At 41.0% G+C, this 25,253-nt stretch overlaps 1 protein-coding gene across 4 annotated transcripts in view; it reads right to left on the bottom strand.

The window, feature by feature from the left end:
* The window catches only part of CRACDL (CRACD like), a 99,246-nt gene that overhangs the window by 71,520 nt on the left and 2,473 nt on the right, over positions 1-25,253 (bottom strand). Inside the window, exons 2-3 of one of the 4 annotated variants that reach the window (XM_053305692.1) lie at positions 24,406-24,458; positions 14,211-14,318 (exon numbers count right to left, since the gene is read on the bottom strand). The exons of 1 other annotated variant lie outside the window; for it this stretch is intronic. The gene's annotated coding sequence lies outside the window, so the exon portion shown is untranslated. Of the gene's footprint in view, positions 1-4,783; positions 4,970-14,210; positions 14,319-24,405; positions 24,459-25,253 lie in introns of those variants that run through there. 2 more of the 4 variants (XM_053305690.1, XM_053305693.1) reach the window with 2 other exon arrangements.

The following is a 25,253-nucleotide window of genomic DNA, read 5'->3' on the forward strand; positions in this document are numbered from 1 at the left end:
ATTTAACATATATGTATACCGCACAAAACGCAAGTCTCTGGATGGTTCACAAGTAAAACAGCAAGTAAAAGGACTAAAACATAACAATTTAAATTTTAAAAGAACGGTAAAACTATTAAAAACCATCAAACTATTAAAACAGTATCTAATTAACAGCCTGGGTGAACAAATGTATCTTGACTGCCTTTTTTAAAGTTGTAAGAGATGGGGAGGCTCTTATTTCAGCAGGGAGCGTGTTCCAAAGCCTCGGGGCAGCAATGGAGAAGGCCCGTCCCTGAGTAGCCACCAGACAAGCCGGTGGCAAATGCAGACAAACCTTTCCTGATTATCTCAATGGGCACTGTGGTTCATAGAGAAGACGTTCTCTTAAATACAATATAAATTTGACAATTTTCCAGCATTATATGATCTTATATTTAAGGCATGTTTCTTTTTAATGAGAGTGATTATGGTATAATAGTATGAGTTTTACAGATATAAATATTGATTAACAGTTGGACACATTGTGCTATGGTTGCTTATATTTCAATTTTAACTTATATAGGATAATATGTTTATATTGTGAAAGTTTTTACTCATGTATATTTTCATAATATATACATGTACTAAATTTTTTAAAAAATATTTCATACATTGTTTTTATAGTTGCCTCTGAGGAAAAGCATCTCACACTTGAAACACATCAGATAAATGCCATCAGCACCTTTTAGAATCCTGCCCTCCTTTGGTCTTGACTTGTTGGTGCTGTGTCATTTTTTCCTCCCCCGCCCACTGCCTTTCGGTCCACGAATCACCAGGAACAATGATAAAACCAGGGATGCTGCAAATAGTTTCCTTGTCTTCTCCCACTGGGAAGTCATTTCTGGCAAACATATTAAGCTTAAAAGGATCCAGATCTGGATATGAGAAAAGAAAGGCCTAAATCCCAAGACAACTCAGATGGCCAAGGTCCACTTATACAACAAATTGTAATTAGTTTAAAAGCCATTTATTCTCCCCAAGGAATCCTGGGAACTATAGTTTTTTAAGGAGGAGCTCCAGAACTCAAACAGAATTCTCAGCAGCATCAGCAAACAACCACCACCAGGATTCTCCAGGGGAGGTCTCTTATAGTGTGTAAAGTTTAAGTTTCCAGGTCCAGAAGAATTACATCCCCGAGTACAAAAAGAACTTGCAGATTTTATCTCAGAACCAATATCTTTAATGTTTGAAAACTCATGGAGAATGGAAGACTGGAGATGAATAAATGTCCCTATCTTCACAAAGCAGGGGAAGGAGGAGCTAGAAAACTCAGACCTGTTTGCTTACACTAGGGATGTGCACAGAACCAGTGACTGTTAGTTTGAAGGTGGTGGGGGATAAATTTAAGGAATGGGGAGGGTGCTCTTACCCGCCCCCCCGCCCCCCACGTTTCTCCCGCCAGCGCTGTCCTGAAAAACGGTCCTGCGGGATGGCAGCATACCTCCTTGCTGCCCCAGTAGGTTGCGGACTGGAAGTACACAGAAGTGCCTGGGGTGTGTGCACACGTCACAACATGCACACGCACACCAGGCACTTCCAGGTACTTCTGGCCCGCAGTGTACCGGGGCAGCAAGGAGGTACGCTGCCATCCTGTGGGACCATTTTTCAGCACAGGCCGGTCGGTTGTGTGTGTTAAAGAGCACCCTCCCCAGGTCTTAAAGTTTACCGCCACCTTTCGAACCAGCCGAACAGCTGGACTTTCAAAATAGTTTGGAGGTCCATAAAGGGCCTCTGAACTGATTCTGTGCACATCCCTAGCTTACACTATACATGGCAAGAACCTAGAACAGGTTTTTAAGGAATCTGTCTATGAACACTTGGGAAATAAATCTGGTGATAAGCAGGAACCTACATGGATTTGTCAAGAATACATCATGCCAGACTAATCTCATCTCCTTTTTCAACAGGCTATCTGGCTCTATTGTTAGGTGGATTCGCAGCTAATTGAACAACTGTACCCAATGAGTACTCATTAATTGCTCCCCATCATTCTGGATAGAGATACCAAGTAAAGTGCAGCAAGGTTCTATCCTGGGTCATGTGCTGTTCAAAATTTTCACAACTGACTTGGAAGAAGAAGTAGGAGGGGTGTTTGTCAAATCTGCAGATGAAACAAAGCTGAGGGACACAGCCAACTCCTTAGAAGACAGAATCAAGATTCAAAACCAAATACTGGGCCCAAATCAAGAAGATTATGTTCAATGGAAACAAGACTGAGCAGATGACAGTTGAAGGCGCAGGTATGTTTAACCTGAAGACTAAGGGGTATCATAGCCGTCTTCATATATCTGAAGGGCTGTCATATGGAAGGAGAATCAAATTCAGGAATCAAGTTTAGGCTAGACATTTGGAATAATTTCTTAACAGCTGCACCACAGTGCAATGATCTGCATTGTGCCATGGAAGACCTCCAAGTTCTCTTCCAATTCCACATAATTCCATAATTCTGTAAAAGCCAATACACAGAAGAGTGCTAGGGAGAAATCTGAAATTCCAGGATTGCAAAATATCCACACAAGCCCCATTCACATATGCTGCATACTCATATGAGTGTACAGCGTACACAGGTACAGATCTATACACATGTACAGTGATTCACACATTATGTGGAACTCAAGTGCAGCAGCACACTTCCTATCTGTACCATGCATCTGAAGGTCTTATACCCAGGTTCACTTTAAATCTGCTGTTCAGGCTCTGTCGTTCTTCTCACCAAATATTCTCTGCCAGAAGAACAAAGCACTATCTTCAGGCATCATTACCATTTGTTTGAAACTTCTACCTTCTGTTCCTTGCTATCAATGTGTATGTATCCACTGCACTTTAGTATCAAATGCAACATAGTATTGTTAAAAAGCTTAAGGAGTTGTCTTGTGCACATAGGACTGCCATTGCGTACCTTCCCAGGAGCAATGACTTATTAAGATACAGTGATATTCTAATCTAGAATGCTTTTCTTCCAGCACCCCAGAGTCTTCCAAAACAGCAATATAAACATAGTAAGTACAGCAGGAAAATGCTTGACTAACAAGCAGAAGGTTGCCAGTTTGAATCCCTGCTGGTACTATACTGGGCAGCAGTGGTATAGGAAGAGGCTGAAAGGCATCATCTCATACTGCATGGGAGGAGGCAATGGTAAACCCCGCCTGTATTCTACCAAAGAAAACCACAGGGCTCTGTGGGTGCCAGGAGTCGAAATCAACTTGACAGCATACTTTACCTTTAAGGATATTGTATTTTAAATATTATCTAATCAGCAGAAAATACATATGTACACTTATGTACCTATAAAAATACATATGTACACATATGTGTACACATATAAAAATAAATGCTTCCTTTTATGAGAGATAATGGAAATTTAGCACTCTCCATGGTGCTTTCCAGATTATCCGCTACAACTGTGGTAAACTGCTTAGGCTTGGCAGGATCGAATTGAAAATGATCCCCAGAATCTAAAACAGGAAAATGTCCCTACAACGGGAAAATACAGCTATTATTTTTGCCATGGACATACAATGTTATAGCACTAAACTGCAACGATAAAATCCGACAGCGTAGGGACTGCAGTGTCACAACACAGGAAATACAGAAGCACACTTAGCAGATATGTTGTGACACTATTGTAGGGGTTACTCTGGAAAGTGCCCATGTATTCAAAAAAAATAGACAGTGGAACATATTTTTAAGAGTAGCTGGAATACATCTGGCAGTTTTGAAGTATTTGCAAAGTTAACCCCTTGGAGATCAAGCAGAAGGGATAAGCCAAGACATCTTATGAGGAGTTAGACATGTTTGTGATCCAACAGCCAAAGATCAGTCGCATGGCACCAGCCTATGCAAGCAGGGCAAAAAGTATCACAGGTACTGGTGACAAGCAACATACGTCAATGCTTTCCACCTAGCCGGTGCTTATACAGAGAGAGAGAGAGAGAGAGAGAGAGAATAAAGACCTAGTACTCCCTTTTAGAATTTGAGTACTATCTGCCCGTAACACAAACACATTTATAAGAAAAGTTGTAAACACCAGCACAGCTACTTCTCTCCCTCCATCGAAATTCAGAAACCCTCTTCTTTTTATTGCATTTTGCAAGCTTTGTGCTTACTCTTTCCAGCATGGAAATGCACAGCCTTCATTTTTTAATACGGTGAATGATCTCCTCCTAACTTTGCAAATGTTACCCCACAGAGCAAGGCTACTCCACAGTCTATTACCTATGGGCTCCATATCAAACTGTTCTTCTCTTTGAAACCATCTTAGCTGAAAGCAAGCAAGATAAAGTTGAAAAGCAACAATTCAGTATTTTTTGCTTTTCAACCAGAAATCCATGCAGATCGCAGCACTACAGATTTGCAAAAGAAAAAAAAAAGGTAAATTACTGCACCTACTACTTTACCATGTTCTGCAGAGGGCACAAAGGCCACACTGAAGGAGTTTGCATTAAATTCTCTGGCACAAAGGCCAGCACTGAAGGAGTTTGCATTAAATTAACCAAATAAGTATAAAGATTGTTTTTCTGTACTGTATAAATCAAAATGAGCAAGAGCAATAGACCAGACCACCTGATGGAACTAAGTACAATGTTTACACTGCTCAGTGTTTGCCTGAGTAACCAAGGAGCACAGTAAAGCACTAGGAAGTTAGCCTTCAGCTAGTGCAAAAGAAACATTTGCTCTCCAGCTGCTTACCTGAAAGCATGTTTGTTTTGCCAGAATCAATAAAATATGAAGGACAACAGGCATTTCAAGAGAAATCTCTCACCTTGACAAACATCTAAGCAGTAATAAAAGCAGAATGCTGGCACTTTCCAGCTCACTTGAAAGGATTCTGAAGTAATGTTGATTCCACCAGATTTAAGAAACGCAGCCCTCATCCCATAAACAGTCAGGCATCATGCTATGCTACTGTGCATCTTCCAAAGTGTGTGCACAAGATTGCCTTAGGCCCTGCAAATGATCCTGGTATCTGCCTCCAAGTGATTTAGTCAAAGCACCACTATCCCTGAGTTGCTAGGAAACAAGGAGGGAGTTCCTGACCTGAATTCTTAGTAGAGTTTGATGTTGCCCAGGAAGCTTAAGGTCTACCCAGCTCCTTAGCAATAAAGAATATAAAACGGCATACACAGAAATCCTCAAAAGCTAAAACTCCCTTGTGCAAAACCAAAGAGAAAGGTATTATTTAGGACTTTGATGACTTCATTTGAAAGAGACCAAAAACAAAAAACACAAACACACAAGAAAACCCTTAGAAAGAATGTATTATTTCTAGGGCAAAACTTATACATTTGCATGCATTTAATCATATGCATTGTGTTTTGGAAAGAAGCCTAGCACCCCTCTAAATAAGTGTGCAACTACTTATGTTGGACAGCTGCTCTTCAGAAGCCTCAACTAACTAACAGGTCCTACTAACAGACAGGTCACATCCACGCGGTTCTGCGCCCCCTCCCCCAGCTCTCCCTTCCATGTCCAGACCTACTGCAGTGTCGCTGCAGTCAGCAAGATTGCAAAGAGGAGGGGGAGCTGGCTATGTGGGTTTCCTTCTTTCCTGAAGGACAGCCTATACAGCCAATAGGAGCCGGAGCAAGGGAGGAACTTCCTCCTTCAATTCCAGTTTGAGGGAAAGGCTAATTGCACTCCCAAAATACCATTTACAGCGGCGTAGCTCACTACACACCAAAGGTTATGAATAGAGTTAATGGAGAAAAACCGTGGGTCCATTTTATCCTTTAACTCCATTTCCTCTAGTTCAGACATTTGGCTAGCGAAACCAGAGGTGAACTGACCTCCAGTTTCGTATTTCACCTGAATCCGGCCATAAACATTCAATCCCTACCCCTCACTTGCTTCTTGACTGGCAGCTAGAGGACCAGGTTTGGCCCAGGGATCTCCATCTGCTGACCCCTATTATAAAAACCTTAATCTGAAAACAAGTCCCATGGGTTCCAATTGAACCTGTTTCAAGAAAGTGCATTACAACTAGACAGAAACCCTACACTACAACACTAAGGGGGCAATCTTAAACACACTTACTAGGGAGTAAGCCACACTGAATTCAATTGAACTTACTTTTAAGTAAATGTGTTTAGAATTGTGCCACATCTATCTCAGAAATAATTTCCACTGAAATCCACAGAACTTACTAGCAAGTTAAGAAAGTACACAAGAGTATTTGAAGTGATATAGACACTTTTAAAAAAACCTTGGTAAAAAACATTCATTCTTTCCAATGTATCTGTCTGCCACACTGGAATAATATCCTGACATATGTGTTATTCTGCAACAATAGTTCAGGTAGCTCATTTAAATTTGTTTGCTGGGCAATAAACCTCATAACTGGACCATTAAATTTACTTCTGGTTATTATTATTAGTATTTCAGATTAATTTTAATGTAACATTTGTTCTTCTAAAATTAAAGTAATATAGTACATAGTACAAGTTACTCCAGAAACTTTACAAAAAAGAATTATCAAAGCTGAAAATTCCAAAATCTCAACAAATCTAAGTAATTTAAGAAGTTTAAAAGCAAACTGAATCAATACAGATATTTTTAAATAATAAAAAATAGTCTAATCAGAAGGAACACTTCTCCAGCAGTGAAAATGTGAAATTACCCAGTCACATCTGAACATGTATATCACTAATCACTGAATGATTAATGATATACACATGCTTAGATGTGACTGGGTAATTTCACATTTTCATTACGGCAGAAGATATCATTGACTGAGGAAACTCAGTGTTTGGATCCAGAGTGAGCTGTGCAGAGCATTGACTCCCAAGTGATGAAATGTAACCAAGCAACACTGCCATTTTTTTGCTCTAGTCTATTGTTATTCTGACTTGGAAAGAATGAATAGCAGCCTCTCAATTGCCACAAGAATAGTACTGAAAACCTGCCAAAGCCCTAATTAAAAGATTCCATCATTCTAACACTTTAATTGTATAGATCTTAGCAAGTAATTTAATAGAATGTGTTGCTCCTCTCTCTAACATGGTAATAAGATGTCTCACAGAATCAGATAAATTCCTGTTTTTCCACTTAAGTAATCTTTACAGACAAAGTGACTGAAATTTACCAAACACATGAAGTGCAGAGTAATGAATTATTCATTGACAGAGTGAGACAGAAATAGGACACTGATAACTTGATTAACAACTCTCACCCAGAGTCATTATCTTTTTTTACACATTAGTAGGAGTTCCTACTCCCAAGTAGTCCCATTAGTTACAGTGGATGCCCCCAAATTTTTCGGGCCACAAAACCCACAATAATTTAACATTTCACTCCAGGGAAGTGCAGCAGTGAACCCCAAATCCCAAGCATGGTTGGTGCCTGGTGTGACTGCACAGCTCACTGAGAATGTGAGTTGTTAGCAAAGAAAAATGAACATTTTAAACCCCATACTGAGGATCCATACATCAAAATCTCAGTTCTCGGCATTTCAGATAAAAAGACACACTGTGACAGACCTAAAGGCAATTACCACAACTCTAGGAGCTGGTCAAATGCATTCTACAGGTCAGTCTCCCACAATCACATCTTTTGCTTCATTTCTTGTCAGCTATCCTGAGCATACACTTCCTGGATACACAAAGTACCAACATCTTCTCCAAGCCAAATATGTATAACATTGCTTCCCTTTGTGAATGTGGTTGTATCTCTGGGAGTATGTCTGGCTTGTTGTGTCTCATAGTGCCTACATAAGTTAACCCCCTTGCTCAGGAGAACCTCTGCAAGCTATACAATGGGGGGGGGGGGTTACCCCACCACAATTCTCTGAGGACAGGTTCAAATGAACATTGCTCTGCACTCACGAGAACATCAGGGCGGTGGCAAAAATGCATCTGCCCAGATGTGGATGTGCCAATGTGCTCTTGGCAAATCCTTTAAATGCATGAGTGGCATGCTCATCTGAATCACCCCTCTACACATTCTCCAACAAGGTTTTGGAGTACATGCAGAGGAGCGATTAACCTTAAGTAGCCCCAAGTGTTCTTCCACAGCTGGACACATTGATGCACAACTTGCAAGCCTGTATGTCTCTGTTGCATTCCTCCAGCTTGCTTCCCAAGGTAAACATCTCCTGTCAATGGGTAGGATGTTTCTGCATCACAGCACCACCATATTTTCAAGCTTCTTTGGTTTTGCTTGGCATGTGTTGCCAAGGGACAGGGCCTCATAAACCAAACAGCTGCTCACCAACTGTTAGGTCAGACCCAATAATGTAGCACTGTTACAGCTGCTGCACAAACAAGGTTCAGATACCTCTAATGATGCCAGCTTAGCAATCACTCTTCTATTGTGATGTGCAGCTTTGTCATCAAACCTTAAATTACTTGAGATATCCTTAAACCATCTCAGCTGCATCATGGCACAGAAGTAGGAAGGTCCCAAATGTACTGCCCGCAGTTCTTGCAGTGCTTCATGATTGGCATAAAATATACCAGCCATGATTAGCAAGTCAATATGCTTTTGGTTCTTTTAGGTCAAGGTGCTTCCATTGGATTACAGGAAGCTGCTTCTTACTGAGTCACACTGTTGGTCCATATTCTAGAGCATGTGGAAATCATTTTGCTTGCTTGACCAAACCGAAGCCATTTTGTTGGTTTGATGCTAGAGCTGAGCAAAAGGAGAAGACAGGAAGACTAGCTTAGGACGGCAGGCAGGAAATGGCGAGCTTGGGGTCTGGCTTGAAACAGATTTCGGGGAAAGGTCCCTGGAGATATGAATAATACTTTAGCAGTGACAGTGGCTGCACTTTGCAAAACCACGTCTGGAGCATTCTATCATGCAGAGTTGCAATGATCTGTTGATATAACTTCCTTGTTTTCAAAGTATATGTGTAAATGTCGAGCTAACTGATTGAAATGTTTAAGCAGCTTGAGTCCAATTATGTAACTTCCTCTTTTGACCAGATAAGACAGTGTTCTGTACTTTGCAAATGGTCTTTAGAATCTGGTCAGATTTGTAACCTGCACAGGCAATCTCTGACCCATTTTCAGCTGAAACTGTCTTTGTATCAATAAAGCAATCTACTTGGATTTCCAAACCACCACGTGAAGAACACATTTTTCCCCACAAACAGCACTGTCTTCTCTGACTGGCAGTGGTTCTCCAGCACATAAGGCAGTATTTTTATTCCTCCCTCAAAGTTCATGATAGCCCTCTCTCTCGGTCTCAAATTGCATGGGAGAGAATTGCTTCACTCACTGCCACCTCCTGCTGGACTAAACTTTTCTTCGTGTGCCCCCTCACTGGAGGACCCAGTCCCCACCTCAGCACTGTTCACCTCATCACTGACCCGCACATCCCCAAATACCTTTATTTCACCAACACATTCCTTCAAAGGCCTCCAACTTCCTCCTCCATTTCCTTTACCCGGCCCTGATGAAGTTCCTTGCCCAGCCTCCTTTCAGTGTTTCCTGGGCCTAGCTCCTCATATCCTGGAGCCACCTAATATGTCAGAAACCCTGCCTCATCGTCATTATGCACGCTTGCTGCTACACCAGCGTCTGATAGCTCCTGCTGATGTCCAGCTTCCTCCCATTGCTTGATGAGTACCACTCACTCTGGCCAGGCCTCACCTTGCACCAGGGTGGGCCGGAGCAGTATGTCAGGATCCCACACCACTTTGACACCTCCCAATGTTGCTTCCCCCTTTCTAGCTGAATCAGGCAGAGGGCATGGTGCAGGGGTATAGCTATAACTGAGTGGTTTCAAAGAACCCCAGGCACACACACACCACTCCTGAGAGGCCCCTCCCAGCTCTACCCCTTCTATCTCCCTCACTCCAAGAGACCACCATGCCTCCCCTCCCATAGCTATTTATTTATTTATTTAAACATTTTTATACCGCCCAAAACTTACATCTCTGGGTGGTTTACAACAGAATAAAAACAAAGTAAAACATTCGTTAAGACAAAAATGGGGAGGGGGACACACACATTATGACAATTTTAAAATTTTAAAATAATATCTTAAAACAGCATTAAAACCATTAAAACAACATTAATTAAAAGCCTGGGTGAAGAAATGTGTTTTTAAAGACTTTTAAAAAGCTGTCAGAGATGGGGAGGCTCTTATTTCACTAGGGAGCGCATTCCAGAGCCTCGGGGCAGCAGTGGAGAAGACCCGTCCCTGAGTGGCTACCAGACGAGCTGGTGGCAGCTGCAGATGGACCTCACCAGCAGATCTCAGTGGGCAGTGGGGTTCATACCGAAGAAGGCGTTCCCTTAAATACCCAGGGCCCAAACTGTTTAGGGCTTTATAGGTTATAACCAGCACCTTGTAGTTTGCCCGGAAACATATCGGCAGCCAGTGTAGCTCCTTCAATACAGGAGTTATATGGTCTCTCCGAGATGACCCAGAGACCAGCCTGGCTGCCGCATTCTGGACCAGCTCTAGTTTCCAGACTACGTGCAAGGGCAGCCCCATATAGAGCGCATTACAGTAATCTAGTCTGGAGGTTACCAGCAGATGTACCACTGTTTTGAGATCATTCACTTCAACAAACGGACGCAGCTGGTGTATCAGCCGAAGCTGATAGAAGGCACTTCTGGCCACCGCCTCAACCTGGGACACCAGGGAGAGGCTCGGATCCAGAAGCACCCCTAGACTGCGTACCTGTTCCTTCTGGGGAAGTGTGACCCCATCCAGAACAGGCAGATCAAAATCATCTCTCGAGTTCCAACCCCGCACAATGAGTACCTCCATCTTATCTGGATTCAGTCTCAGTTTGTTATCCCTCATCCAGCCCATCACCGACTCCAGGTAGGCATTTAGGGAGGTTATGCCCTCTCCCGATGATGCTGACATGGAGAAATAGATTTGGGTGTCATCAGCATACTGGTAGCACCCTGCAACAAATCTCCTGATGATCTCTCCCAGCGGTTTCATGTAGATATTAAACAACACTGGAGACAATATGGAGCCCTGGGGAACACCATACAAAAGTTCAGATTTTGAAGAACAGCAGTCTCCAAGGGACACCATCTGGAACCTGCCTGAGAGGTAGGAGCAGAACCACTGCAAAGCAGTGCCTCCAACTCCCAACCCCCTCAGACGCTCCAGAAGGATACTATGGTCGATAGTATCGAAAGCCGCCGAGAGATCCAGAAGGACCGACAGAGTCACACTTCCTTTGTCAATTGCCAATTGGAGATCATCCATCAGGCCGACAAAGGCAATCTCCACCCCATAGCCAGCCCAAAAGCCAGTTTGAAATGGGTCAAGATAATCAGATAACTAGCTATGCCCCTGACATCGTGTGAGGGACTGACTCTGATGGTTTCACATGCTATCCGCATATGCTCATGTATGATGTATGCACTGGACCACTGAGACTGGTTGTAGACCACCTTTTGCCATTTCTGCTTGTCATGTAATCCATTATATCAGTACCTTCATTGGCAGATGAGTGAGGTTCAGAAGACTGCTCAGTGCCACACATCCCACCTCTCCATCTTCTTGCTCTCTCTAACCGTAACCAAGCTCCAACCACCACCACCTACCTTTCTGGGCTGTAGCCCACTAGGGGAAATGGGCAAAGACCCAAGATGTACTGTGGACAGTTGATCCACTGATGTCAGACTTATTAACGTTGACATGTTGTGGTTGCTGCTGTTCTAATTCTTTTGGCTTTGTTCTGGTAGTTAAAATCCCTGCTTCTGGAGGTCAGATGCTTCTGAATGATTTACTTCTTCCAAACACTAGGTCTGACATTGTGGGAGGGGCTGGTTTCATCTGCCCTAACTTGGGAGCACAGAACTATGCAGGGCCTCAGACTAGTTTTCAGACACTATCATATTTCAAAGGTCAACCGAGCTTGCAAGGAGAAACAAAAGAGAAACAGGGTGTTCTCTCCTATCCCAAATGGCTTAACATGGGAACAGGAGAAACCACTCCACCATATGGAGTCCATTCATTTTGGGCTGATTTTCTATACTGTCATATTTTTTAATTAACAACATCATAACTGGTGAGGGGCCATACTTGTGGATATATTGTATACCAGAGTGAGGGAAGAATGTGACAACAAGAGGATGGCTAGGAGTGCAATGGTTTGCTTCTTTAGCAACATTTACACAGCTGACGGGGTGGAAATTACCACACAGTTCAGATGAGGGATAAACTTTGTGGGGAAAATAATTGTAACCATGTCTTCCCTAAGATTTGGCAAACACACACATACACACACCCTGACAACTATCTCAGATGTGATTTTCAAATTGTGGGATTGAAAGAAATGAGATAATGCAACATTAGTCACAGCTTTATGGCTTTGGGTGTTTCCATCTGCTAGTACAGTGTTTGTAATATTCTATAGCATTTTCCAAACTCTAAATCACATGTGTTCACTCAGTTCATGAATACATATTAATGTGTGCTCACAAATACATATTAATGTTTTTCCAGTATGGAAATTTATAAAAAGCAACATCCATCCTTATACTTTTGAGCAGTATTCCCTGATAATAGGAAGGATGAACAAACAGAGTTACCTTTAGCATAGCAAGAAAGTAAAGAAAATGCATTTGCAGTTTTTGAGTATTTTAAATATAAATTAGAGAGGAGAACAGTTATTCATATCATCCAGTATAATGGAACAAACAGGAAATGTTTTAAACTACAAGAAAACAGAATTTATTTAAGCATTAAGAAAAGTGTCCCAAAAATCGCTGGGATCTAAAGAGCTATTTAAAGTGTCCCCAAAGGCAATGGATTACCCAGTAAGATCTCTTGACTATTTTTCCTTTAACAGAAGACCACCATGCCATAACAAATAGCATTTTTAATATCCTCTGTTTCAAAAGTAAAGCACCAAGATTTGGTGAAGCTCAGAAAGCTATTTCCAGAAAGGCAAGGCGAAGAAACTCAATTACATGCACAGAGCTTACCATGTCACTCTTTGGATTAGGGTCATACTATTTTTTAGTAAAACATTTAATGCCAGAGCATAAGAAATAAGGGCTCACATTACTTCATTATATGAAAGAATTATGATACAACAGTTGACTTTTGTCTTTGCAAGTTCTGTAGACACCAAAGCTATAGAAACGTCTATAGAAATTTTATATAGGCCTCTGCTCTATAAAATGAAATCTCCTAAGCAGGAAGGTGCATTTTACCTTTATAGAATAATCTAGGAATTCTTCATCTGAAGACAATGTTTAAAACTTCGCAAAAAAGAACCAAGCCAGAGGAGACAGAGCAGCCAGTCAAGTGGCTCCAGCAAAGCAGCTTTCAATTTGCTGCTGTGCTACTCATGTATTAAAGAGTGATCTCAAAGTGCATTTAGCCTCTTTTACTATTTATCTACTACAATGAAAGTGGATTGAACACACATTTGTTGCTTTCTGAGGCGTTTCCTTTCAGGGTAGAGAGCCCGTGTTCAAACTACTTCCACCCACTTAAAATGTCTTCAGTGTTGTCTCATCCAAAAGGAAACCATGCATATTTACCTGAGAATAAGCCTCACTGAATATGGTGGGACTTTGGAATTAAATTATCTTAATTTATCATGGCTTGAGAAGCTGGAGCATACAGAAGTACTCTACAGCATTCACTAACACTTTTCCAGGTATTTTCCTTAGATTAATCTATTACTCAGATTGGTCTGATTTATTATTTTAGCCAACAATAGACCAAATCAAGCATCAGTGAAGCAATACAAATAAATGTGAACAGGCACTAAATCAGTCCAGTTTAGTTTGCTGTATACACCCATGACAAAGCATTTATTATGTCAAATAAATTCTTTCACCACTGAATGGCGTTACAGAATTTTGTTGTTTCAGCCCTTCCTGTAGCATGATATAACTACGGTAACTACACCCACTGTTCTGGGGCATGGCCTTGAAAAATGTGTCTCCTCTGAACTCCATAACAATAGCTCAAAAGCAAAGTTATAACACAATGCTGCTTCACCAAGACAAAAAACATTTAAAATTATGTTAAAAGATCTAAGGAAGATAAGTATGAGATTTCAAGGGGGAAATTCAGAGTCATGCTTCTCCAAGCAGAAGGTCGCAACACTATACTGAAAAGTTCATTCTTCTGATTAAGTGAATTGGCCACACCTCTTCCCATGAACAGTGCACATGTGCTCTAAGGAATAGTCACAAACAACTTTTTATTCAGTTTTTGAATAATGTTGCATCTAGAAGGCAATGCAATACACTCACCCTAGAGAGCAAGTTGGAAATTCAGCTGTCCTAGTCTCTCTACCTCCTGTTCCAACGCATAATATTCAACTCCTTCTGTCACTGACCTTAGAACATTCTGCAACATCTCTGCATGATAGGAGAAAGCAAAGGATATTCATTGTGAGGTAGATTTCTTGCCAACCTACAGCTTGTACACATTATGCTTATTTATAGAATACAACTGGCCCTACAATGGCCTGTTTATAAGCCATGTATATAAATTATTCCAAGCCCTGGCTGAAACTATCACACAGTGATACACAACTGTGTTGCACATTAGCTTATGTGATCCTGTGCCACATCAAGCAGTATAGGCTATTACCTATATCAGCACATCATCCTAGGTCTAATTTAGGATGCAAGTGCCACAGCATAACATGCTGAGGTAAGAGTCATTATGCTCAACTCTAAACATTATTTGACAGAGCAGTTGCACACGAGAAGGGAAATTAAACCCTAATTCAAAACAACAGGAAAAGCAGAGTTAAAAATTACAATATAAGTTTTATATGGCATATTTGTTTTATGAGCAAAATAAAACAGTTTGCACATTTAACTCAAATGGCCCATAAATTGACAACTATATATTATGGACACAATCTAATGTGAAAACTAGCTGTACTTACTTGGTTCTCATACGGTTTATGAAATGCAGCAGCACAAGTGTTTTAAGAAGAACACTTTTAAGGGGTCCAAAGGGACCTCTTTATTTTACTTTAGTAGAATAGCCTCAAAAGGGCCTTTAAAACATTAGCAAGATTCATACTTTAGATTAAATCCTTATCTTTTGCTATTGCTGCCTTTTTTCCTGGCTGCACTTGTTATATGTCTGCTTGTTCTTTGGCTAATAAAGGCACAGAGCCTCTGTTAGGCAGCAAGATAAATTTTGACCAGGAACGATTTAAATTGAGAAAATAGTTCACTTCAACCCCGATTTAATTTTCATCCACGCTGCTGCTTTTAACGTCAAGACTTCTTTAAAAAACCCATGGAGAAACCTGATCAATGAGCCTCCTGTCACCTCGAGTTGCACCAGATATTCCAGTCAGATAAGGAATGCATTAGATCTTGGCCAGCTCCAAGGGACAGCAAGCTACAAAGCACAACGAAGTCTTATCTCCGAAAGCCAACCTGGAAGACTGCTCCAAGATCCCTTGCTTAGCAGACAGGACTCAGAGGGCTGCACTGTGACCTGGAGTCATATTCCCATGCCAGACCTCAGACACAAGCAACGCAGAATCCTGGTAGTTGGGCTCAAGCCCTCAATTCCCCTGATGGTTTGAGCTGCTCAGTCAGGGAATATGAATTCCTGATATTGGACTCTCACACACTTCCAACTCTGCTTCCCTCAGGTCCAGCAGTGGATTGCAGATTTGCTGTCCCTTGACCTGCCAATCTGTAATCGAGTATTTTACTCTACTCCTCTACTGGAGATTTACCTTGTCTATTGGAAAGTGTACAACGCCTGATGTTGCTTCCCCAGATCTGTGTCTGACAACTAGAACCACACATATCATGCTGAATGAGGTGGTAGAATTCTAGGCTGTACTACTTAAGGTAGTAGGTGGAGGGGCATATTTTTGAAAGCTGCTGCATGTAGAAAGAACTACATGCATGTAATAGATGAGTACATTGGGAAGAAGCCTATGCTAAACCCCTCTCACTGGTGAACTAGTTACTACTTATTTTTTTTTAAATGGGAGTATTAAAAATATATCCTTCACCCACAACCTAACACAGAATTTCTACCATTATTACTCTACTCTCTCATTCAACACAAAGTAGCCACTTGCAGTCAAACTATATACAATTTGAGGCCATGAGGCACTGGTCTGGTTCACATGCAACAACCAACCATAACTTGTCATTATGTACATAAGAAGGTAAAAACCTTGTGCTTCTCTTCCCCTTTGCACGACAAGGAAGGAAATGTAAAACCTCTGTTCATGGTTCAGAACAAACCACAGTTTCCTATTTCATCCAAATACTGGGAAGCGTAGTTGTCCAACTCAGAGTTAATTAACAAACCAGAATACCAATTTGGGATTGAAAGAGAAGGGAATGGGGTGGAGAGATTGAATGAGCATGGGACTCATACATATACCAACAAAGTATGGTTTGCTGTTACATCTGAATCAGGCTTGTGTTTGGCTAGCCCTGAACTTCACAAGTATCTCACCTACGACCTGATAAGTGAACACATCTAGGTTGGTTTATTATCGAATAAGTGTGCCGTCAAGTCAATTTCGACTCCTGGAGCCCACAGAGCCCAGTGGTTTTATTTGGTAGAATACAGGAGGGGTTTACCATTGCCTCCTCCCGCGCAGTTTGAGATGATGCCTTTCAGCATCTTCCTATATCACTGCTGCCTGGTATAGTACCAGTGGGGATTCAAACCGGCAACCTTTTGCTTCTTAGTCTAGCATTTCCCCGCTGCGCCACTTAAGGTTATTCTAGAATAACTCCAATTTAATTGGCTTGTGATCACAGCATGTCCTGTGATCATCTACAGAATATGGAGTCTTCAAGAATCATGTCAATTTATTCTCAAGATCAGAATACTTTCCCTTGAAAGAACACAAAGCTGATTAGATCTAGCTGAGAAACTGATCTACTCATATACAAAAACTTCAGTAAAACTACTTCATTCATTTTCAAGGTAAGCTGATCTTGTACTGCACATTGTTGCATTAACTCTGTTTTCGCCCCAAATAAACGTTCATTGTTGTTATTTTCACTTTTTCTCTCCAGAAGATTGGACAGAAGGAAACTCTGTTTGAAGTATTTGCCATCTAAAGGTCTCTAGCAGTTGGTAAACTATTAATTTCTGTAAGACTACTTCTACACAAGGAGGAAAGCAAGTTGTTTGTGGGTTTGTTTAGTCTTTCTGAAATGTCTCCGATTAAATGTAACACATAAGCACGGAACTAATCAGACAAGCATGGAACCATTTTAATAACTGAATAAATAAATCCCTTGAAGGAACCTGATGGTAGAGAATTCAACCCACAATTCTGTTAGGCCTAACTGTGACATCAATCTGACTTCCATAATGACCCTTGAAGCCAAATCCCCATCATAAGTAGATTTAGATCTGTGGTCAGCAATGTAGAAAACCTAACTATATACTGAGAACAACAGCTGTTTGCTGTGAGAATTAAGTGTTGTCAGATCATTTCTGAGGTAGAAGTTGATTCACACAATACTTTCTCTCTCCTTGTGAGCAATGTCAGCTATCCTTGGACATGTGGTCACATGGACAAAGCAATGCATAGTGATCGTCAATACAATCAAAAGCAATTCCTATGATCACAGGAGTTGCAAAAAAATATCAATGAACTCACGGGAACTGCTATGAATACAGAAGCATAGAGAATTGGGCTGCTTTTACCTTCTTCTAATTCTCTTCTTCACTGTTGCACCCTCCCCTCTCGCAAATCCTTGCACGTATGGAGGACTTGGGGGAGGTGGATCTCATGTCATGCTGAGCTTTGATACAGACAGAAGCAGCACAAGATAGCCGATTTCAACTACAAATAATGGGTGATTAAGTCAAGCCAATATCTGTAGATCCCTGTTCAGCAAGAGTAATTTTTTGTCCCCCTTTAAACAGCAGTGTAGTATAGTGGTTAGTATGTTGGGCTAGGAACAGGGAGACCCGAGTTCAAATCTCCATTCGGCAATGAAACTCACTTGGTGACTCTGAGCTAGTCATGTATCTTTCAGTCTAACCTACCTCAAAGGGTTGGTGTGAGGATAAATATAACCATATATACTACTCTGGGCTCCTTGGAGAAAGAGCAGGATTTTTAAAAATGTTAAATCCTAACATGTAGATTATCTTCCTTCTCTCCTACTACTCATGTTCTTCATTCCATGTGTATACTACCACCTTTTCTTCCACACATTTGATAAATATTTATAAAAGCTCATATCATGATAACACACTTAGGCTGTAATCCTATGCACACTTACTTGAGAGTTAGACCCACTGAACTCAATGGGAATTACTTCTAAGTAAACATGCCTAGGGATTGTGCTGTCAAGGTTCAATCCACAGATTTCAATTCAAGGTCCAGTTACTACCGGTATGTCTGGTGGCGACTCAGAGGCAGGCCTTCTCTGTAGCCGCTCCTGGACTGTGGAATGCGCTCCCTGCAGAAATCCGTAATCTGAACTCTTTATTGGCTTTTAGGAGAGCCCTTAAAACCTGTCTGTTTTGCTTGGCCTTCCAGGGTTTTTAAACTGTTGTAAAGAGTTTTTAATGTTGTAACCTGGTTTTTGGGTTTTTAAAAATTGTTTTCATTGTTTAATTGTTTTATGGTACTTTTATAATCTGTTTTAATTGTTAATTACTTTTAACTGTTTTGTTTTAATTGTAAACCACCCTTGAGCCATTTTGGAAGGGTGGTATAGAAATTGAATGAATGAATGAATAAATAAATAAATAAATCCACTCCTATCGAGAGCCATAGCAAATTTTTTTCTGGCTATGAAGCAGGAATGCAACTATTTTAGAATTTGGGTTTACTGGCACAAAATTGAGGGTCTCATGATAAATATTACATGCTACCCTTAATAACTGTTTGTTGCCTGCCAATTTTTGGCTGTGTAGATGCAAGGTAAGAAGAAAACTTGGGTAGCTTTTCCTCCTACCTTGCTTCCACACAATCACTTCTACCCAGGTTTTCTTCTACCTTGCTTCCACAGAACTGAAAATTGGGAGCACACATAGCTCCCAAACTCAGGTAGAACACAGTTTTTAATTGGATGAATGACCTCAGTGTTTTTGAGCTTCTTGCACATATTTGTGCCACATGTGAAATTAATTAATTATATACCGCGCTTCCAAAATGGCTCAGGGCGGTTCACAGTTGTTAATGTAAGCTAGAACATAGAAGGGAAGTCACATTCTTGTCAACTTGGATTTTACATTTACATTATAGACCGATTAAACAAGAAACCATACACCCTTAGATGCGGTTGTAACTCCCAAGATTACAGACATACCTATTACATTCAGAATCAGCTTCCAGAAGAATGATCTGGGAGCTTTGTGTTTTTGAAAGAAAAATAGCATCTTTCAACCCCTCTTGATTGACACTGCTGAAAGGAATGAGACAGGCCCTTATATTTCTCACACACACACCCAAGGTAGCAGAGGCGTATCTAGGGAAAATAGCGCCTAGGGCAAGCACTGAAACTGCGCCCCAGTCCAAACATCCGACACTCATCTTTCAGATAACTTTACCATAATATCAGCTCAAAAATATAAGTTCAGACACTTTTAAGAGAAACAGGTTGTAAGCAACACACACATGCAACCACACATGTGGCACATGTGCCAGTCACCTTCCCAAGGAAATGCAGGGATGGCAATACATTGCAAATGCAACATTTCTGGGTGTGAATTCTTACAACAGGTTTTTTTTTAAGCACCACACAAGTTAAAGGCAGGCACTTTCCAAGTTTGCAATCCCATAAACCTTATAAACAGATTGCTTGACAAATAGGCAGATAAAGATAGAGCTCTGTATAGAGAATTAAACAGCCAGTGAATATTTCCATTTTATTCCTGGTCTCTCCTCCCCACCCTTCAGTTTTGCCAGCTTACAAGGTATTAAACCAACATTGTCTTTTTAAGGGATGTTTTGTCCACTTACTTTTGTGCCATTTATATCTGTTTTTAAAATGCTCAGGTCCCTTGCCAACAACTTTGTATTTTTCTGACTCCCAAGATCAGGGAAAAATCTAGACTTGGGTCTCGCAGAGGCCATTTGAGCATGTGTGGAGGCCATTTTTGTTTTCAGCAGTTTTTTTTTAATTTTTAGAAAATGGCTGCTGCACATGCTTAAATGGTCCCTGTGAGGTCCTATGCCTTGCCAGGCCTTGCAGAAGCCTTTTGAGCATATGCGGTGACCTCCAACATGGCCACCGCATGGATCTTTGTAGGCCCGAACAAGCCTGAAAATCAGCCTGGGAGGGGCTGCAGCAGTGATCTAAGAGGCCAGCGGAGGGAGGGGAAACCTTTGCAGACCCCCCACAGCCTTTAGGAAGCCCTGCAAAGGGGCTACAGGTTAAAAAAAATCTCTTTAAAAATCCACAAATTGGGGAGGGGTTGGGGGGCAGCATGGCACTGGTGCGCCTCCAGTGGCGCCTAGGGCACGTGCCCTGGCTGCCCTACCCTAGTTTCGCCTATGCCACAAAGCACACCAGATGCTGATAGAATCTCTTCAACCATTAATGCTTGATTTATCTGAACTCAGGTCTAGATTAAGCATAAGATCCAGTTATGTAGCCAAGTAAGCAAAATAGGACCCACAAGCCATAGCCCTCAAGTCCACCATGCAATGGGGCAGTCTTCTTTGGTTTTCTTACTAGCAACATCTTCTAATCTGAAGCACTTATTCCCCCAAAGATAGCCCAAGACTTACTTTGTAGCTCTTAAATGGTAGTTTATTTACTGGTTGATGTGAGAAAGGGAGCTATTATATATAAAAACATAAGCAGCTGCAGGCACAAGAAGTTAATGTAGGAATGTTCTATATTTGCAGTGCCACTTAACTATGTTTAGTATTGCCCCCAAAAATTGTCTCTACATTTTAAAAAGCCAAACCCTGGTGTTTCCTAATCAGAAATAAATTTTGTTTGAAAATCAGCCAGCTTTCAAATGAACACTTAGTGTAATGTTACTGCTGTGAAACAATGAATAATTCAGTGGTTAGTTTTGCAATCTGCAAACTGGGTAAATACTGCAAAACAAACAGAGACTGAGGCATGGCTGATTCAAAGAGTTAAGATTAAGAAGTATGGTCTCTTATTCTTGGATCCTGATTCTCACTTAAAAGAAGCAAATATTCAAGTTTAGCTCATAAACCATGTTCTAAGTTGTAGTGATTAGTCCTCCCCTACCCTAAAGACTGGACCGGAAATTATCCCTGTCCTGTCTGTCAGGCAGTGACCTAGGGAATCAGCCACTCAGCATGTGGTGACCAGGACCTAGAGGGTCTGGCAACAGGAAATGAAGGGGGCCTTTGTTCTCAGAAGGAGCCAGGACTCAGGAGAGGGAGGAGAGAAGATAGGCAGAAGGCTTAGTGAGGAGCAATGGAGTTTGCTGCCTCGTGCTCAAAAGCCAGCCTGAAGAATCCTCTCATGGAAGGACATCTACAGATCCTTGGGAGACAGGATTGCAGGAAGCTTGAATTCTCTCCTGGAGTTTGAGGTGAATTCAAAGGGGAAGGAAGCCACGGCTTTTTGGCTTTGGAAAGGCTTAGCCAGGGAACCGTGTGTGTGTTAACTCGTGTTAGATTACTTTATTTTGGTGCTATGTAAATCCTTACAACTGGTATACTGTGTTTTATTTGTAATGTAACCTTCTAAGAAACCCTAGCCTGATCCCTTTTCATCCAACCGGGGCTCTGTAGAAGTCCCCGTACCATGTAAAGGGGCTCTTAAAGGTTCCTTGCAACTGGGGGGTGCTTTTTGAATTATCCTTGCAACTGGGTAACCACGATTTTTAAAGCGTGCCACTCCAAATACTAGCTGGGGTGTTCTTTGGAAGTGATCTTGTAAAGTACTGAGTATTTCCTTTTACCTGTAACTCAAAGCTCAGAGAGCCTCAGACTGAAGTAGTCTGTAGTATTTTGAATAAAGTTTTTCTCTTTTTGTTCTTTATATTTCACCTGCCTCTGAGTGGATTTTTAACTCAGGAAAAAGGGGCTTTACTCTGTTGCAAACACATCTCCAGTTTGATTGCTCAGCAGCTCACACTACCAAGTTTGCTCTTCACTTGTAGACTGCACGTGGAAGGTTTTCTGTGTTTTTCCATTGGTAAAAGGAGAGTTTCCCTGGAATTTCGCCCATGCCAGGGAGGGATTAAACTCTGTTAAAAGTGGGCGTGGTGGCAGCAATTACCAAGAAACGGTTACATTTTAAAGGAATAGCCTTTGTTGAGCAAACATGGAGGGAATGAATCAGCATTTTTCTTTCCCCCACGTGGACTTGCCTTGAGACAAAGGCTGGGCTTAAATCCGCTTTTCGCTACATAAGTGAAAGAGAGTGCATCAGTTCTTCTGCAAGAGAGTCTTTAAAATTTATCCCAAGCTACTCATGTCCCTGCCATGCCCGAGGCCTTTCAAACCTAAGTAGGCTGCAGAACACAGCCTACAGGTACAGAAGAGGGCAACTTCTGTACAGCCACAGGTACAGAAGAGGGCAACCAAGATGATCAGGGGCCTAGAGAACCTCTCTTATGAGGCAAGACTACAACACCTGGGGCTTTTTAGTTTAGAAAAAAGACGACTGCAGGGAGACATGATAGAGGTCTATAAAATCATGCATGGCGTGGAGAAAGTGGAGAGAGAGAGATTCTTTTCCCTCTCACACAACACTAGAACCAGGGGTCACTCCATGAAATTGATTGCCAGGAGGTCTAGGACCAACAAACGGAAGTACTTTTTCACACAACGCGTGATCCACTTGTGGAACTCTCTGCCACAGGATGTGGTGACAGCCAACAACCTGGATGGCTTTAAGAGGGGTTTGGATAACTTCATGGAGGAGAGGTCTATCAATGGCTACTAGTCAGAGGGCTGTGGGCCACCTCCAGCCTCAAAGGCAGGGTGCCTCTGAGTACCAGTTGTGGGGGAGTAATGGCAGGAGAGAGGGCACGCCCTCAACTCCTGTCTGTGGCTTCCAACAGCATCTGGTGGGCCACTGTGTGAAACAGGATGCTGGACTAGTTGGGCCTTGGGCCTGATCCAGCAGGGCTGTTCTTATGTAACACCAAGGATTGCGTAATGCCTTTTCTCATTCTGTTGCCTTGCAAAAATAAATAAATAAATAAATAAATAAATAATTAAAAATCAACACTCAGAAACCTACCTATGGGCAGATATTTGCACTCCCCTTCACTACTCTGGAATATTGTAATTTCTAAAATAAAGGGTCAGGGCCAGTGTTCCCTCTAAGGTGTATGCATGTGCGCGCGCTCACACATTTTTTAATGTCAGCTCAGTTAATTTTAGATCCTGCTCAGATTGAATCAGGAAGATCCCACTAAATCCATGTGCACACATACTGCCTTGATACTGCCGCTCAGAACAAAACTCATTCCACACACAGATGGAAAAAATGAGAGAACACACTGGTCAGGGGCCAGGCTTGAAAATACACCTTCTGCCAGCATGACACTTAATTGCTCTTGTTTTTTTTATATAGAGATGACAAACAGTGCACAACTGCCTGCAATCAAGTGGCTTTGATTAACTGCTCAGCACTAAATGCTTAAAGGTCATTTCTGAATTTACTGTTTTAAACTTAAAGTATTCAAGTTTAAATGATAAAATACATGGACAGTTGTTAACGGCACATGCTCATTTAAATATTTGAGCCTTTCTAACAACATGAAAATAGAGGCCTAATTCTTTCCTGATCGTTATCTCCACTTTTATGTGGGGAAATCTAGTCATTTTAAACATACATATACCATTCACAATTGATACTATATGTATTTTGCTATTTAAGTGCAGTCTTTTTGTACTCTTGTTAAAGTAGTAACATGTAATCTGGCCCTTATTTTATTGAACATGCAGAACACAGAAATTGCCCCACAGACAATATATTTTAAATTATTATTAATGAGGTCATTATTGCCTTGGTCATATAAGAAACATACAGTAGTTTTGTTTTTCGCCAAGCTTCTCTTATTTTTAATACAACAAACATAAGCAGTTTTTACTTTCTAAGTAGTACACACATACATACATACATACACACAAACACACACACGTTACAGCTAGTTTATGTGAGGTCAAGTCACTTGAGGGCCTTCCTTTAAAGTCTTCATCTGAAAAAATACCTTTAATGAAATACAGTATAACTGAAACCTTCTGTGGCATTTTGTTTTAACTTTTTAATTAAATAAATGTTTAAGTTACAAAAACCAAAATCAAAATAATTATGTAAATAGCCACAGAGAAGCAATACCCACACAAATTGCTTTGCTGGCAATAAAAGGAAGCAAAATGCCTACTTCCTTATATTGTCCATATAAAAATACCTGCTCTCCTCCTGAGTACTGATAAGTCTACAAAGATACCATGCTGTCTCTCTTTCAATCATTACAAGGTTAGAAGCAAGCTCATATAAGAAATCAACCTTCTTTTCTTCTTACCAATCTAATCTTTGCCTTGTAAGAACTGCTGATTGAGAGTTCCACTCCACAATCTGCATAGAAACAAACTAATTGAAACTCTTGGAAGGTCAAAAATCCAAACAGTTTGCAATCCATTGATGTGCAGCAAACATTTGGATAGAGCAATCAAACCATATTATATATTTTTAGAAAGAATATAGGGTTAGTAGGTCATGCTGTAACGAAACAGAAAATATACCCTGAACTATAATTCCACTGTTTTGTTCACTCCTGCTAACTGAGAAGAAGCACCTTTTTAAAGTGGTGATTCTCTTTATTTAGTGGGGGGAGAACAACTGGCCCTGTTCAACCCCAGCACAGGATTCCTCCAGTGGCTGTTGCTGGTATCTATCTTATGTTTCTTTTTTAGATTGTGAGCCCTTTAGGACAAGGAGCCATCTAAATTAATTAAATAATTAGATCAATTATTTGTTTATGTAAACCGCTTTGGGGACTTTTGTTGAAAAGTGGTATCTGTAACATAACGCAAGTCCTATAACTTATTTAGATCATAACTCACGATCAAAGCCAGTATTTGCTAAGGAATTAGGCAAGCCTTTAACCATAATTCAAGGTAAATCCTGGAAACACAAGTGTGGATTTAGACTTTATTTCATGTTTATTCGAGCATATTTTAAGAAGTTAAATCAGATGAAGTCATAACCTTTCCTCACAATTGTAACAAGCATTAGTACTGTACGTATCTTGCTTAGTTTAATGAATGCTCAATAAAGGTGTAAACTTGATAAACCATACCAGGTCATATCAATTCACAGGCTATATTTAGCACAGACAACAAAGCTGTTCAGTTATCTTCTACATGCATT

Source organism: Hemicordylus capensis, chromosome 3, assembly GCF_027244095.1.
Source record: "Hemicordylus capensis ecotype Gifberg chromosome 3, rHemCap1.1.pri, whole genome shotgun sequence".
Taxonomy (NCBI): Eukaryota; Metazoa; Chordata; class Lepidosauria; order Squamata; family Cordylidae; genus Hemicordylus; species Hemicordylus capensis.